The 17,640-nt window shown below is 38.6% G+C and overlaps 1 protein-coding gene across 3 annotated transcripts in view; it reads left to right on the top strand.

Moving 5' to 3' along the window:
• Positions 1-17,640, top strand: part of bahd1 (bromo adjacent homology domain containing 1) — a 52,115-nt gene that overhangs the window by 13,818 nt on the left and 20,657 nt on the right. Inside the window, exon 1 of one of the 3 annotated variants that reach the window (XM_054797437.1) lies at positions 10,021-10,825. The exons of the other annotated variants lie outside the window; for them this stretch is intronic. The gene's annotated coding sequence lies outside the window, so the exon portion shown is untranslated. Of the gene's footprint in view, positions 1-10,020; positions 10,826-17,640 lie in introns of those variants that run through there. 3 annotated transcript variants of the gene reach the window in all.

Genomic DNA, 17,640 nt, shown 5'->3' with positions numbered 1-17,640 from the left:
CTTGTCTCGGTGCACTTGTTTCAATTATCTAATAAGACACTCTTCTTTCTTTAATGGATTCATGCTTGTCATATGTTATTACGGTAACTTACAGTTAGCCGTATTGCAGCCTTAAAGGTGGAGCTGCTGAAGCAGGTTGAAAGCCCCACTATACCTCATACCTCAAATCTTGGGCTACTTTTGCTTCAAGTGACACAATTTTGTAGGTTTTTTTCTTCCTTTTGGACCAATTTAGATATTGGTCATGGCAGCATAAAGAGCACAACACAGATAAAATCGATCAAAGTTAGATGAATTAGATATCTGCCAATTTGACTGCAGTGTAAACGGACATTATTAGGGGTGTCACGAGATCTTTCTCATTTGCAGAAAAGCTGTCTCGTGAGCACAGGGCAGCCAATCAGACTGAACTACGGCATCACTACTGTGAGTGATAATACCCATAATATGGAAGTGGTTATGGATGTGTGGCGCAGGGGCCATCTATGGAACATGGCTAATTGCAGAAAGAAAATGAACAAAAACCCAGCCAAAGTGGACAAATAGAGCAAAAAGGCATGATGTATCTAGAAAAAGTTAAACGTTTTTATTTATTATTAGTAGTTTTTTTAATTATAAACATCAAAGGACAGGTGGACAGCCCTGACGTAAATAGACAGACAAGTAGATAAGACAAAAACAATGAGCTGGCATTGTTCAACCACAAGCTGAAACTATTAATGCTGACACCCCTATTGAAAAGCCAGCATTTCAAGAAATGCTGCATATGTTTGCCTGTGAGAAAATGCACGTCACAAACGGCGATTCCGCAACTTTACAGAGTGAAAGATGACTTATTAATGGAAATGTTGCCTTATGATGATATATTATTTCTTGTTATTATTATATATTATTAGAACAGTGATTTATTTGGTCTAAAAAAATATTGACAATAATATTGTTTAGCAGCCCGCAGCGATCCATGTGTGCAGTGTGGTGACAGACTTGATTTTGTTTCATGCACTTTTTGAGATTTGTTTTGAAGGATGAATATGTTTGAGAGTCTCTTACTGTACGTGGGAGGCTGTTCTTACTTTGAGTTACTTTGAGTGACAGCACTGTTTGTCCAAATGTAGTGCATCAGTGTGGGCCCTCACAATCCCCGCAAGCTGTGGCCCTGGTTGGACTTAGTGTTTACCAAAAAAACTGGCATTAACCTGCAGTAAAATCAACATTTCAGGATGTTGGAAAAAAAATGTTACACTTGCAACTTGTATCACCAAGGCACTGAAGGAGATTTCTGCCATAGCAAGCTGGCAGTGTAATATCTCGTGTGTTATTTATCTTATTACTATACCAAGTGTTTGTTCCTCCAGGGTGAGGACATGGAGGATTTGATGCCACAGAAGTCTTTTCTCGGTGCACTTGTGAAACAACTAAGCCGATGGATGGACTGTGAGGACGTATTTGCATGATTTAATTGCTGACTCCAACTAAATGCATCACATTTGATTAGCTTCCATTCATCTCGTGTGTGAGTAAGCACGCACAAACAAACCGGATCACATTGCCACCAGCACTTACAATTCGAGAAGTGGCAATTAGGCAGGTTGCTAAAATGTTAAAGAGAAATGTCGGTGAGTGACTCAACTCCCTTCAATATGCTGAGTAATGACTCAATCATAGCGCTGAAATTGTGCTTGTGTTTAATGTCATGCTGCACACATCGCTTCTTCTCCCACTGTTTGGTGATACTGACATTAAACAGCCGTCCTCATGTTCATTAGGGCTGCCAGTCCATTTTCAGCTATGATGATGATGATGATGATGATGATGATGATGACCAGCTGTTCTCTGCTAAGCTCTGACTGGTTCAGCAGATCTCATTGACAGGTGGTAGGAGTGCCTCATTCATGATAAAGAAGGCTTGAGAATGAATTTTCCCATAAGAAGTAAAAACATATGAAAGAGGAAGAACTTGAGCCACTGTAAAAATACAAGAGTAAAAGGTTAACCAAACATAAAAGCAATTATCTATTTCGTGGTTCACTAGGGCCTTTTTATTAGTAAAAAAAAAAAATGCATATTTAATCAAATTTTAGGTATTCTTGCCAAAATTAAGCACTTTCAAACATAAAAATGGCTAAAAGAACGAAAATACAAACAGAAGGCATTCAGGAAACACATTCAAAAATGTGATATCTAGTATTCTTCACTGGTCAGTAGGTGTCAGTAATGTTACATTGACGAGACAATAGACACCGCAGGAAAAACAACAACTGGGAACTCTCCCAGTGATAATGTGTGACTCAGTTATGTTTTATTGATGTCTAATATGTCTTATTTTCTGTTATGTCTACTATGCCAGGTAATACGAGTGTAAAGGGCTGTTATTTCATGTATGTTTAATAATATTAAAACCCATATTTAGAAGGTTGTAAACAAGTTTTCTATGCGCTAACTACAAAAATATTCCATTTATAAAGAAGGAATCCTACCTTGCGTAAATGTACATATCAAGGTTGGGTCTGGAAGCAATTAATTACTATAAATAAGGGATTACTGTAACGTCACCTTGCATAATGTATTTAAAAATACCATGTATTTCTAATCATTCTGTTGTTATTTTATTGTTGACTCAGTTGTGTTACTGAGCAGCCAGGGTCACTGTGCAATTCCAAGTTGAATGTCCACTTCTGTGAATGTCATCATGTTTCCTCTGTAGCTTGCCATCACTGACATAAAATAAACACACATAAAAGCCAAAGAAAAAGCGCAACACTATTGCAGAGATATTTGTATGAGTGTTTGTTATATTGTGTTTGTTGATTTTTGTAGGTTGAGTTTCAGAGTTTTCGACAAGAGAACCAGTTGATCCAGTTTTTATTTAGTTGTTCGCATGTAAATGTAGCCTAAATTTACGTCCTCATATTCTGAGTAAGCGCAAAGTACAAGACGGGTGGTATATGTAGTTATTTAGCAGAAATACACAAAAACCCCTAAGCAAAAACAAATTATGATGAAACTGTAAAGGGGTAGTGCAACAGCATAGCTGAAGCATTTGCATTTTCAGTGTGGTTTTGTATTAAACTGTGACATACATGGTCCTGACCATCCGTCCATTTGTAACATCTCCAGGAAGCAAGAAGTGACCGACAAGCAAAATACAAAAAAACACAAATGCAAATATTTTTTTGCTCTTGGAGTGGACGTCTGTACTGTACTGACATGATTATTCCTCAATGCTTTCAATCACAGTTTTCAACCGTTTGAAACAAAAAAAAGCTCTAAAATCCCACACGGCCACAACACATTGGAGGTTAGCTGGTGAGCATGCATGAGAAAGCAGTGCAGAGAAAACAAGGAGATCCAAACATGACTGGCATTAAAAATGAATGCCAGCAGCTTCTCTGTGGTCCATGTAAGTCTAAAATAAATACTGTATGAAAGGGAATCTCACTCTGCAGTCTTATTTGATATAAATGCACAAAACAAATCATTGTTTCTGCATTGCAGTTTCAAAAGTCAAATGCCCCTGAGGTTGAGCAATTTGGAGTTCAATCAAAAAATTTTGTGAAAATATGCCACTAAACTTCAAACCACATCAGGCAATGGCTGTCAAGATTTAAGCTAGTGACACACCCGACAACCAACACCAAACCAGCAGTTAAGGAAGGCCATGAGTCAGCCTGGTTTATGCATATTAGCCACGCAGTCAGTTATTCCATAAGTACACACTTTGCTGCTCAGTACAATATGGCTAACTGAACGATACGTTGACAACAAGATTTGATGCGCATTCCTGCTCATTGTGCATAATCAAAGGTAATGAGACTGTTTATATCCCGCCTCTGCCTGCTTTCATCATGTAAGACATAACACACACACACGCGCATTAGCTATGTTTGTTGTCAGCTAATAAGAGCAATGTGGCTAAGTTTGGCTACTAATGTACGTCCTATAATCATACAATGACTCCAAATTGTTGGTCGCTTGTCTGATGTAAGTGTATATGGTGGATGTCAGGAAGAACATCACAATGCCCACAATTCATATTAATATACTGCAGATGGTGACCATATTGAACAAGATGAGGAAATTACATATTTAGGACAAACCATATGAGTGGAATGGGTCATGTGAGAAAGAAATTAAATGTTCACTGTTGGAGATGAAATTCTCCGCAACCCAATAAAGGCCACAAGGACCACTTAAATAAATTTAAGTGAAATAAATTAGTAATCCCCCCCGTACGTGTTCTTTAATCTCCAGTTATGAGAAGGAATAAGACTCACACACTGGTATTAGATTTACAAAATGTATTGAAAAATAAGTCAGACAGAATAATTTCACATTCTTTGGATATCCGGGCCAACTGTCTCTCCTCGTGTCCTCCTGTGGCTTCCTGACCATAAGGAGAGAGAGTCGGCTCCGATCGCTAGTCCCCTCTGCCTTTTTATAATTGTTTTCCTCAGACCATCGGCACCAAAATACAATATCTTATCCCATAAATTGTTTGGTCATAGGTGTGATGACAACAAATGTAGAATAGCTATAGCCAAAAGGGCTTTCAGCAATATGTACTCAGTGCTAACATCAAGGAAAATAGCCTTAGATCGAAGGTTTATGATACTTAAATGATGTATAACATCTACTTTAATATATGGATCTGAAACTTGGACAATAACTAAACCAACTGCAAAAGGATTGGAAGCTTTTGAGATGTGGTGTGTATGTAAAATTGCAAAGGTGTCCTGGAAAGAAAGGAAAACCAACAAAGAAGTACCAACAATGGCAAATCAACAGAGAAAGCTTTTGATGGCTATTATGAAGAGGAAAAACATGTTCTTTGGTCACACAATCAGACAAAAGACTATTTCAAGCTCAACTCCTGGTAGGAAGAATAGAGGGAAAGAGAAAAAGAGGTAGACCAAGACGCAAATGGACCGACAACATTACCGCATGGAACAACAAATGTTGACAGTACTGCAAATTAGCAGCTAAAAAACGGTGCTTAATGGCGAACCATGACCTCCAACCTTCAGCGAGAAGATGGAACTGAATGATGATGAACATTACTGACACCCAGTGACCAGTGTATAATACTAAATATCCTTCACAGCATCTTTGAATGCATCTTCTGAATGCCTTATATTTCTATTTTAGTTCATTTGTATGCTTGAAAACGGTTAATTTAGGCAAAAATAGGTCAAATTTGTTTCAGTGTGCATATTTTTGGACTAAGAATAGGCCGTATTTAACCAAGAAACAACATGATTTATTAATGAATCTATTTAAAAAAAAATTGTGATAGAGTAAATCTGCCAAATTCGAACCGCAAAGTGGCGAGGGACGACTGTACTTACTTAGACGGGCAGAAAACTGAATCAACAGCGCCTCTGCTGGTAGCAATCAAATAGTGCACTCCATTTTGGCTCAATTGCTTCAAGACATGATTAATTAAAATTCAGTTCAGAGTTTAAATTGTTACAATTTGTGTAAAGGTTTTATAATGGCAGCAGATTTTTATTTCCTATAAGACAAATTGTTTTGAAAATACGAACAAATCGGAGGGCGATCAGCATCCCGGAATGGATTGTGTTTGACCTTAGACGTTCCACGGTATTGTTAAATCACATTTCAACTTCAGACCTTCCAGTTAGGCTCTTGGTAATTGTCCCGGTTGGTGTCTATTAGTTCTTACAGTGCAGGTCAGCACTCAGCAGACACCTTCTCACCCCAATGTCCACGCCTCATTAACCCTACACACTCAGCTCCATTACAGCTGCTCATTGTGCACTGGAAAGCTGATATTGATGAGAGCGCTCCACTTTAATGCCAATGAAGCTTGATTTTTGACTACACTTCATAAGTGTCACTGTGTAGTGGATGCACGCTCTAATACAAAGTTAGATATGTGACTTATTATAAGATACTCGGAGTCATTAAAAGGATATCAAGTCAATGAGGCCAATAAAGAGGGCTGTGTGTGTTTATTATGGGCTGTCATCCATCTGAATTGGTGTGTGGTTGTTAATTAGAGTGCGGGTAGTGGTCTCATATTTTATGATATTATCAGAGGGACCTATTGATGATGATGTGTTACATAATCACAATTTGTGGTGTTTGCTCGTGGCCTGGAGGTAATTATTGACATTGTCGATTATTCATGTAGTGTCTCGGTTGATCCCTTCATCGTACTAACAACTTGTTTGGAGAAACTGTGATGTCTTAACATGTCTAATGTAACCAACCTGGAGTGTAAAAATGTTTCATTGTTGTTAGGTGTGAAAGATGAAATGGATTAAAATAGTTAAATGGTGTAGCTCAGGGGTGCTCACACTTTTTCAGCCTGCAAGCTACTTTTAAAATGACCAAGTCTCAGAGATCTACTGTAAATATAGAAAATGTATTTATGTATAAATAAGTGTATTTATGTAAGTTGTACATGTACATCAGGGGTGCATGCACATCTTGAGCACGTAGACATAATCCATCTCTTACCATAAAGCATACAACATCTAACCAGTAAACTTTGAAACTATAGTTTCAAAGTTACTGATTAGTGCTTCACATTCACAGTTTTAATCTTTACAGGTAATCAAAGTAGTTGATGTAATTCACTAATTCACAATTCATTTCAATATGGCAATAAAGATAATTACACATAATTCCACAATAGTTGTGTAGATAACCCGAGTACTGGTAATATGTCAGCCAACATAGCTATGTAGCGTTCATTAGACACACAGTTCATGTATTACGTCCAGTTGGTATTTGCTATCAAACATGACCGATAAACAAGAACTGAACTGATTATGCAAAAGACAATTCAGCCTAAGTCAAGGCCATTCATCATGAAATAGTAGTTTAAGAAATGGAGGTGTAAAAAAACATTTCTGTAGTGCAGTTCAGGACGCGAAGCCAAGTCATCAAGTAACTGACTTGTTTTCTACGTAACTAGTCGCTACAAATGAACGGGCAGGTTTTGTTATCTAGGCATCTTACCGCTGAGTTAGTTTATCCGTAATCAGAATAATAAAGACCAAAGTTGCATCTCCAGTTGTAGCTTGAGACGTCTGTTTACCGCTTCATTTTTGCTGCGGGGGGGGGAGCAATAGCGAATCAGGAGGGGAGCTTAATGTCAGCTGGCTGATGTCATATGACATCTACAGAGTGACGTTTACATGATTGACCCAAACTACCTTGGCAATCGACTCGTAGCTCGCGATCGACATAATGGGCACCCCTGATGTAGATGAACAAATAAGGCTCAGGTTACTGTGAGTTGTCACCTTGCTTATTCAAATACAGGGGATTTTAATGTGGGTGTCTTTTAAGGGGAAACCCCATTTTATTTTTCCTGCACGACAAAGCTTGTTTTGCATGTCACTTGGCAGTGTTTGCATCACCTCTTCCATTACGTGTGCAGGTGAAAATAATAAAAACATAACCCTGGTGCTGCCAGGCAGTACAGGGAGCTGCGGTTCATTGAAAGCACTCCAACATGTTCTGTGACATTCTGAAGCAGAGCATGATCCCCTTCCTTGGGAAACTTGACGGAATGGCAGATTTCCAACATGATAAGGAGCCCAAACACTCCTCCAAGATGGCAAGTGCCTTGCTGAGCTTCCTCCTGGAAGCTGAAAGTGAAGGTGATGGAGTGACCAAGTATGTCTCCAACCAATCGGTGTGGAGAAGGATTCCAGTAACAACATATACATAAAAACAAAAGAGGAGCATCTCAGTGTTATCACTATTTCAATTAAATACATTGTTTCAAGAGACAAATTCTAATATATTGATTTAGATTCAACTAAAATTATGTTGGAAGCTTTTTTTCTGAGTCATACATAGTAATGTTGGTAGTTACATTAACTTAATATGTTTAATTTTAAATAGAATTTCTGCATTCATTCGTGAAAACAAATGTAAAGTTGAAGCAACTTGATAACATTGAATACCAAGTTGACATTGTTGCGTGCTGGTATTTACGTGTTTTCCAGAATGCTGTGTGTTTGCTGAATTGTACCTGTGTTTTACATGCTGCTAGTTTGTAAATGTTTTGATGTCTTAGTAGTGCAGCAGTCAGGGTTGTACTATTTATTACACATGTGGTTCATTTCCTGCTATTTTGTTGTTCTTGGTTGATCGCATCCTGAGTGCGAGTGTGCTAATGGCACTCTGGTCCTTTGAGCTGTAGTATATGGTATTGCTAATCTGTGATTGGCAATTATGAAAAAATGATTTTGAAATGTTGTTTAACTGTACAATAAGCGTTAGAACTTTTGGTAAAAAACATGTGTGGAAACATTCACGGTGTAAGTGCTAGCCAATTCAAATTTCCTTTGACTGAATGTAAACTGTTGCAATGCTTTTTTTTCCAGTGTATTTTTTTAGAGTGATATTCAGGTTTGGTAAATTCCATAGTTTCAATAGTGTGAATGCTTGACTCCCTAAACTTTCACATATTTCTGGTGTGCAGTATCAGCGGTTGGAATGTTTGACTCAGCATACTGCAGTAATATTTTGGATGCAACTAAAGAATTGACATATTTAGATTGCATTGTATGGTGACTGCAAATGCTTGAATTGTAGCATTCACATGTTTATGATTCTGTGAGTAGCAGTAGTGCAAATGATTGACCTGCAGCATTCACATCACGTATTTAATCCACAGCATTATTAATGTGGATGCTTAACTCTTTGAGTATCTAGACAAATTTGATGCACTGAGTTTTAGGTACGTCTTAAATAGCTTATTTGCTCTGATTATGTCTTCCATTTGTATTTGTACTTTATTTATCCCACAGCAGGGAAATTCACTATTGGGTAATATGAGTGTAAAGTCATTTAAAGTTGCCATTACAATACACTGATGAGACAGTAATCAACGCAGGAAGTACGTTGTCCAGAAAAAAAACAAGGAACTGCTAACATGTGAGTCTGTTATCTTATTTATGTCTAATATATCTTATTTTCTCTGATTATTGGATAATACAAATGTAAAGTTGACTATACGGGTGTTATTTCATGTCTAGAGGGCTCAGTAATGTTAAAAACAGTATTTAGACGACCGTAAACAGATTTTCTATGCCATAACTACGTAAATATTCAATGTATTAATATTGAATTATATTTCGCGAATTAATTAATTTATCGCAGTCTAGTCTGGAACTGATTTAACCAAGATAAACGATGGACGACTGACTGTATAATGGGTGGTATAATTAGTATGAATATTTGACTCTCAGTTAGGGCTGTAACTTAACAATTACTTTAACCGATTAATGGGTTGATTAGTTTTTCGATTAATCGATGAATTGGATTGAAAAAAAACCCCACATTTTTTAGCAGCAATCCCTTTGATGTACGGCTCCATGTAAATCACCAATAAATAAATACGAAATAACAAATAAACTTGAGGGGCAGGCATTGCGTTTGGCATCGGCTCATCTGCTCTGGGGGCAGGGGTGGTGCCTGTTTGATGGTCAATTTGTGAAGCATATAGCAAGATGATATGACCTGCGCTGGACAGGCACAGCCATAGCTATTTGTAGTTTGACTGTTCTGCCACTAGGTTATGTGTGCACGGATGGTAAGAGTTGTGCATAAATGTATGCATTTTCCTATGCAGAAGTACAAGTGGATAAATCCTATACTTTACATGGGAATGTTCTTACGCATGCAAGATATCAGAAAGAGGCAAAAATGTCAAAAGCTGATGTGTGTTACTATTTTGTTTTGCCTGAAACACCAAAATAATAGGTCTGCTTTCATGGATGACTAAGGAAATTTAAAAAATAGTCACATTTGAGAGGCTGAAATCAGGATATTTAGAGTACATTTTTGAATGAAACGATTAATCGATTACCAAAATAGATGTTGATTAATTGGATAATCGATTAATCATGAATCGTCGATTCAGCTCTCAGCATTCACATAATATATTTGATTCATATGTTTAGGCAAGGTTTAGTTTGAATATTTGACTCAACATTATCATTCGTTTTAATACTGTACTCTCAGCGTTAACGTATATTTGTTGTATCAGTCATAATCTGCATTCCTGTTGTATTTTAGAAAAGTCTAAAAGCTTCAATGACAGCATTCACATACCTGCGATGCACACTGTCACTAGTGTTAATAATGCTGGACTCTGGGCATTCATTCACTTAAGATCTTTTGCCTTAGTGTGACTGACTGTACTTGCTTCCCAGTGTTCACATAACATCTTTCGTGCACTCTCAGCATGAGCACAATTAGTGGTGTGTGTGTGTGTGTGTGTCCGCGCGCGTGCGTGTGTTTGTGTGGTGTTGATGTCGGTGTGGTGTATGAGTGATTAGGCGTTGGAAAGACCGAGATGTCCCGGCGCATGCACGCAGCCACTGAGCGCATGAATATCATCTCCAGTGTGCCACTTCGGAAGTAGGTCACCGCTCGCCGATTTGTTCACCATGTCTCCGGCGACTGCTCGCCGATCGCTCCACGGCTCGACACAAGCAGTCCGACCGAAGCGAAACTAAGCAGCAGCGCTTTAAAAAAGGGGGGTTGTTGTGTATGAGTGTGCTTGTATGTATGTGTGTGTGGTCTAGTTTTAAATCCCGACGGGACACGGAAGCCACACGATGAACCGCGGCGGTGGTTCCAGGCGGAGATGATCGCTCCGGCTCCGCTTCGAAGATTCTCTTAAACTCGCCCATGATTCGAAGCTCTTGCGCGGACTGCTCCGAACCTCCGCGATGGATTGATCGATCATCGAGTGTTTTGGAGTCGTTTTTTTCTTTTTTTCACTTCGGATCTCGGCGCTCCTGCCCCAGCATGCTGTCACACTGACCGCGGCCAAGTAAGTAGGCGAGTCTTTTTCCACAACATGACAATACAGTATACACGCATGCTCCTTTTCCCCCAATTCTATTTGCTTTTAATAATATCATGCACACAAACGAGTGGATGTGTGTTCTTTGCTTTTGCATCGACCTACATGGAGGTGAGGGTGGGTGATGATGGTGATAATGGTGGAGAGCCAATGCAATGGATGGCTCCAGGAAAAGTGGATCTAAGCTGCACACCAGCTGCGATGCCCACAGCTCCGTGAGGTTTTTTTTTCTCCTCTTCATAATGACAGCAGCTCCACACTGCAGCCTCCTGCTCTTCCTCCTCCTTAGTGACAGTCACCTCGCTAGGAGGAGACACATGTATGACAGGTTTACTTTTAATAAGGTTTTATGTCAGTCCTGGTATCCTTTAGCTTTAATTTTTTTGGAAGGTTTAGTTTTTTGCCAACACTTTTAAGTAATCTGAGACCCCCTGCACAGTTCTTCTGACAGGTGTTACAATTTAAAGGGACAATATTTTTCTTACACTTCCCCATATGTCAATGCAGCTGACATAAACATGCTCACAACTCACCTCACATACTTTTCATTGCCCTTTACATCTCAACATAGTGATGTAAGAGTAAAAATGCTTTTATAGTCACCCTAAGTTGGTGTGTGCATTGTGCATAGCAAATACACAAAATGCAACTTTTTCCAGTGAGGGCCCATACAGAAAAAACTGAAGGATGCAAGGGGCCACTTTGATAGATTTTGTGTATTTGAGATGCTAAGCATTAGAGATCCAGTGTCACTGTATATATGCTAAGCTTTCATAACAAAACATATTAGCTATATTAAGGTGACAATGCAAATTAGTGTAATACCTAATACTATATCTCTTTAATAGTCATTTAATTTTAAAACAAAGTCACCTTCATGCATTACGTGTTTTAATCCTTGTGTAAAAGAAGTTAACCGCACAATGCTAAACCACTCAGTCTTTGATTATGCATAGCATACAACAAAGGCAGGAGTATTGCACGTTTTAACACTAACTGTCATGCAAGTGTAAAAAGTTAACCATTGTGTATTGAAACTTAAAAAGAATAACGTTTCTTCACCCTATGAAGCACATGCAGAGTTTGTGCACATATAATGACTGAACGCAGATTATTTCCTGTTTTCTTATTGCCAATTTAGCCATCCTATTTTACTGAGCAGCCAGGACAGTGTTGTGTGTTCCGCTTTTCAATGTTGCAGTAAGTTCCTGTTTTATGGTTATCATCACATTTCTCCTTTTTGACATCACTGGTACCCTTTTGTGGTGGCATTGCAAAAATCCACAACTGGAATTGTAGGCATAAAGCCACAAAATGTTTTTGTGAAGTGAAAAACAAAAGATGACAGTAGAGCTAAAAAGTTCAAGTCCCGGGGTTTTGTGATGTATGACAATGATGTGTGATGTCTGATGAGAGACCAAGATAAATCATGTCAGGACTTTTTTCGCGTTTATGTGAAAAATTGGCAGTAGCTCACGTTTTGTAAGCACTAGGCACTGGTGCAGTAGGGATTACATTCACTCAATTATATGCTTTATCTATCTAGCTGTCATTGTTCTATTAGGAACTTTCTCCAACGTGTGAAAAAAAAATATGGCAGCAACAGTGACACCAGTGAGAATTGGACATCCCTCCAAAAAAACAGGTCGGGGGGATGCCAAGAGGCCTCTAGCAACATAAAAGGAACTGTAGGAATTTCTGGCAAGTACTGGCTGTGTGCTACATGTGACAACAATCTCTTCTTTGCACCATATGGCTGACTATGAGCTAAGATGGTAGACTTGTGGGGGGGGAAACATTTTTTCCAAACATACTCCAAAAAGTCGCCAATAAGCCCGTAGCAAAACAGGTATGTTTGGTCGAAAATAAAACCACGATGAACGATGGTGGTGGCACTGTCACGCTCAGGGCTTGTAGTACAGTGGGTCCCCCCCACATTTGTGATTTAGCATTCACGCCCCTACAAACTTGCAGATTTTTAGTCAAAAATCATTTTTGAGTTTTTTTTTTCTTCTCAGAAAATAGGCAGGTTTTCTTCTGCAGAAAACATAGCTCATTCACCCTAAGTCGGAAGTAATGTCTAAATACGTGATAATACAGGTAGCACATGATGTACCACTGTTAACAAAGGCCACAATTTTTACATGTTAGTCGTTATGCTTCACTAATGTTTTCTTGTGAAGCGTTGAGATTTCCCTCTTTGTTTGGCGGTCCTTGAACGCACCATAGTTGGTGCAAGATGCAAAAGTGAAAGTTATAATGAACAACTTGTGACATTGTGACTCAGATTGCATCTGCTCATCGATCATCTTACATGATCATTTGTTAGTGGGAAGTACAGTACCTACACATTTTATACTTTAAAATGTGTTTATAATGTGTGTGAGACATATTGAAGAGCGACGAGGGAGGTTTACGGAGCTGAATCTGATCTAATAGTTACAACAGTCGCTCTTAATGCAAATGTTGATCCCAAGTCGGAGGAGAACGTCAACATTAAGCTTGCAGGAGGGTTTGGAGGAGGAGAGTGAGCAGGCCATGTGTCAAAAAGACATTTTTACGGGCCCAATTACAAACAGATTTTCGTCATTCGTTGGTGGTCACCAACCGCCGCAAAAAGCGGGGATCTACTACATATAATTTTTAGCGTGAAACTATCAGGTATATTCAAGAAAACTGAAAAAGTATGAGGATTTTTACTTTTCAGCAGGCCAACTGTCAGGGTCAGTCTGAATGCAGCATGCAGACAAGCGGCGATGGTAGAGATAGCAATACTTTATTTGACCAACAATAAGTCCACAGGGCACAGAAAGGTCAAAGGCCAGAAGAAAAAACAACTCAAGAACCTGCAGCTTTGCTGAGCAAAGGCACGAGACCCAAAAAGCAAACAAAAAGAGAGCAATAGCAAAAGGCTAGCTAATGCATGAAAGCTACTAGAGTCCAACTGTCTAACGTAGACAGAAATGGCAAGGCGAGGCTCAACGCAGAAGACGAAACTAGCAACTGCTGCAGTTGCTGAACCTACGACAGCGTTTCCCCTAGGATTTTACAAAGCTGTGGTGGCGGGTTTTTCAAAATAAAGCATAGTGAAATGTATTTATATTTGATATTGATATTTGATATTTGATTTCAAACTAACTGTGGTCAATATGTAACTATACATGTATCTATGTAGCACAGGGAAGCTCACACGCTTTCAGCCTGTGGGCTACTTTTAATATGACCATGTCCCAAAGATCTACCTCTTACTATATACTGTACATAGAGAATATTCAGTGTATATTTTGTATATTTCTAAATAAGATTATTTATGTACATTGTATATCGGGGTGCACACAATCAATATGATCTACCTGTTACTATGAAACCATAAATATTACTATAAAGATGAAAGTTGCATTATTTGTGTGTGGCTGCCGACGTCTGTTCTCCACTTTTTTTTTGCTGCCGCAGCATAAGAGCAAATCAGGAGAGGGCTTAATGTCAGCTGACAGATGTCATATGACATCTACAAAGTGACGGTTATGATGTGGGTGACGCACGACCCATGCTACCCTCGCGATGGCTGACATTCATACGATGTATTAGTTTACATTGTTTTCATGTAAAAAAATTATTTTCAAGGTGTAGCGGCTTTTATTTTACCTGAGCGCTGCGCCACAATCCATTACATGTAGCGGAAACCCTGTAAGAGCTGTGACAATTGGCAAGTGGCCCCAGGTGTCTCTCGTGGCGCCACCCAGGACCAGGAAAAAGAGTCTGGAACAACAAAAAGAAACGGTACACAAAATAAAAGACAAGAGTGAGCATCGAATGTGACATCAATGACCCAAATGACAAATGTTAACATAAGAATGGCTTTACCAGTGTTGGGCAAATTACTTAAGGAAAGTAATTGGTTATAGTTACTGTCTCAAAAAGGTAATTGAATTAGTAACAGAATTAAGCTTTCATGATTGGAATTTGTTACCAAGGAAAGCAATTATTGTTACTTTTTTGAAAAACCTTCAAGTATGCAAAAGAGTTTGGGCTTAGTTTTATAGTGGTGTGCCGTCGAGGGATTAAGACAGAGGGCTGAGCACGTGACTTGCAGTGCTCTTGGGGGGAAAAAAGCATCTTTATTATTAGTTATTAAAAAAAAAAGTACTAATTTTAATGGGTAAACCTCTAAATATTCACACACCAGGCTCTCCAGATGGCTGCATTTTTTTCCCCACTTTCCCCTAAAAAAAAAAAAATCACTCTGTTTTTCAATTGAATTGTTTGAATTATTCGTCACATTAAAAGGTGGAAAAGGTCTGGAATGACTCACGTTATTTTATTACATCATAAAAATCTGGCATTTTAACAGGTTTGTGTAGACTTTTTATACCCACTATACCATCATCGATAAAACCACTTTTGGTGAGGTGTTAGAACAAGCGAAGCTAAAAAGGTAGAGGATAATTGTATGACTTTCCTTTTCTTTTATTTGCTTATTTTACTGTCGAGCAAATACTCTTTTGAACCAGTGAGACCTAAATCCAGTTGCGTCTCACCATCTGAGGGATTCTGAGCACTTTTGCATAGATACAGTATGTGGGAAAATGGTCAAGGTCATGGTCAAAATTATTTATATAGCACATTTCCAACGGTTAACTGCCCAAAGTGCTGTACTGCAGCCAATAAAACACAAAACTACACAAGACGCCTGATAATAAATCGTATAACAGAAAGGTAAAAATGATGGACAAAAATAATGACACTAATAAAACAGTAAAAGCAATAAAAAAAACAATTAAAAAAAACCCAATGATAGACTGATATACTCCTCCACTAATGGACAGCATCATTAAATCCATATGAGCTTCCAAAAAGTATTAGTTTTAAGGGATAATTTGTATTTTTTGACATGAAGTTGTATGACATCCCCATCAGCAGTGTAGTCCATCAACAGTGACTTACCCCACACTTGGTCCCGTGAGCCCAGTTCTGGTAGGATTTCGGTGATGAGAAACATAGTTTCGGTTAGTTATTATTAAGTAAAGGGTTAGGCTTCCGGAAACAATTTGCGATTGAAAGAGTAATACATTTTCATGACAAAAATGCATCCTTGAAAAAAAAACAGCCTTCACGAATTGCTCGGCATTACTGTTCTCTTTCGTTGTATCACTGCACACTGTCGCCTGTCCATTGTTGCGTATGTGATGAAAATGACCCTTGCATCTTCATCCGCTGTGGAACAAATACGTAAACAAGATGGCTGCGACGCTCGCGGCAGGTCCATGTTCATCACATGCACAACAATGGACAGCACGCATTAATACGTCAGAGAAAGTAAAGCCAAGCGATTTGTGAGGACTGATTTTTTTTTTTTTTTGAGGCAGCATTTTTGTCATCTTTTTGTAATCTTTCGAACGCATTTTGTTTTGAGACGCCAAACTCTTAACTTAAGTAAGCCCAATAACTAACCGGAACTACGTTTGTCATCACCAAAATCCGACCAGAACTGGGGTTCGCTGGTCCAAGTGCGAGGTAAGTCACTGTTGCTGCACTACTCTGCAGATGGGGATGTCATACAACTTCATGCCAAAAAAATACAAACTTTCCCTTGAAAGGTGGACAGACGTGACACCACACTGTCAAAAAAAAAAGTGTGTCCACCTGTACTGTTCTGCCATTGAATTGTACAGGTGGTTTTGCATTTGCATGAAACAGGGATGTGTAGACCTTTAATATCCAGTGTTATTGCTTGTGCTCACTGTGGTGTAGACATCTCCTTCAGTAGATAAATGATACTCGTCAGTGAGTTCCTGTCCTTCCATTGTGCATGTCTGTCCCATTCAAACGAAGCGCCTTGATTTGATATCCAGAGACAGAAACTCAATGTGTGGCTCCTTCTGCCCTTTTTTTTTTTTAATCTTCAAATTAAATTTCTCACTAATGAATTGCATTTCACGGTTCACCGAGTCGTTCGACAATAAGAGCAATTTGAGCCATTACATGGTTGCAAAACAGTCAAATCGAAGGCTGCTGGCCACTCCCGAGTCAACGTTTTTTGCAAAACTTTGGCAGTTCCAGCAATCGTGGTTGAGGACGCGAAAGGCTGCTGCTGATTAGAAAATAATTGGATGCCGTCCTGTTAAATAATGGCAGTAAAATTAGCTATTGTGGTTACTACTGAGTGCCGGAACAATCGATTAAGCGACACATTCATAGTTAAGAACTCTTGTCATTTTTGTATAATTGATTGTTGATGAATTGTGTCTGGAAGCAATGAAATCAAAATTGTGTACACTACTTGGTAGTACATCCTTTTTAGGTTGCAGGTATCATTGTGGTGAAAGCTCAGTGGTTTACTGACTCCCGTATTATAAAAAAGATCCACATACTGACATAATTGTGTAATTGTGTTTCAGGGCTGCAGCATCTTTTCATCAAAAGTGTAGTTACATAAAGGTCTAAACATGTTTTCCTTGAGCTTCAAAATAATTTGGATGGTTAATTAGCCTGTCCTAAAGAGACGAGTGTCTATATTTGAAATACGGTGAGTTTTTTTTTAAAGCATATTTAAGTAAATGTTACATATTTTCTGCCTAAATTAAGCGTTTTGGTTTTTTTTTTTATAAAAATGGCTAAATGAACTAAAATACAACAAGCAATTAAGAAGATGAATTAAAATTGTAAATGTAGCATTCTGCATTGGTCACTGGATGTCAATAATTGTTGGGTGAGACCAGTACCAGACTTGATCACCAGAACAGTGCAGGTTTAAATTAACTCACAAGAGGCACAATAATAAT

This window comes from Dunckerocampus dactyliophorus, chromosome 13, assembly GCF_027744805.1.
Source record: "Dunckerocampus dactyliophorus isolate RoL2022-P2 chromosome 13, RoL_Ddac_1.1, whole genome shotgun sequence".
Classification (NCBI taxonomy): domain Eukaryota; kingdom Metazoa; phylum Chordata; class Actinopteri; order Syngnathiformes; family Syngnathidae; genus Dunckerocampus; species Dunckerocampus dactyliophorus.
The sequence above is the reverse complement of the archived record's forward strand: the minus strand, read 5'-3'. Positions and strand labels throughout refer to the sequence as shown.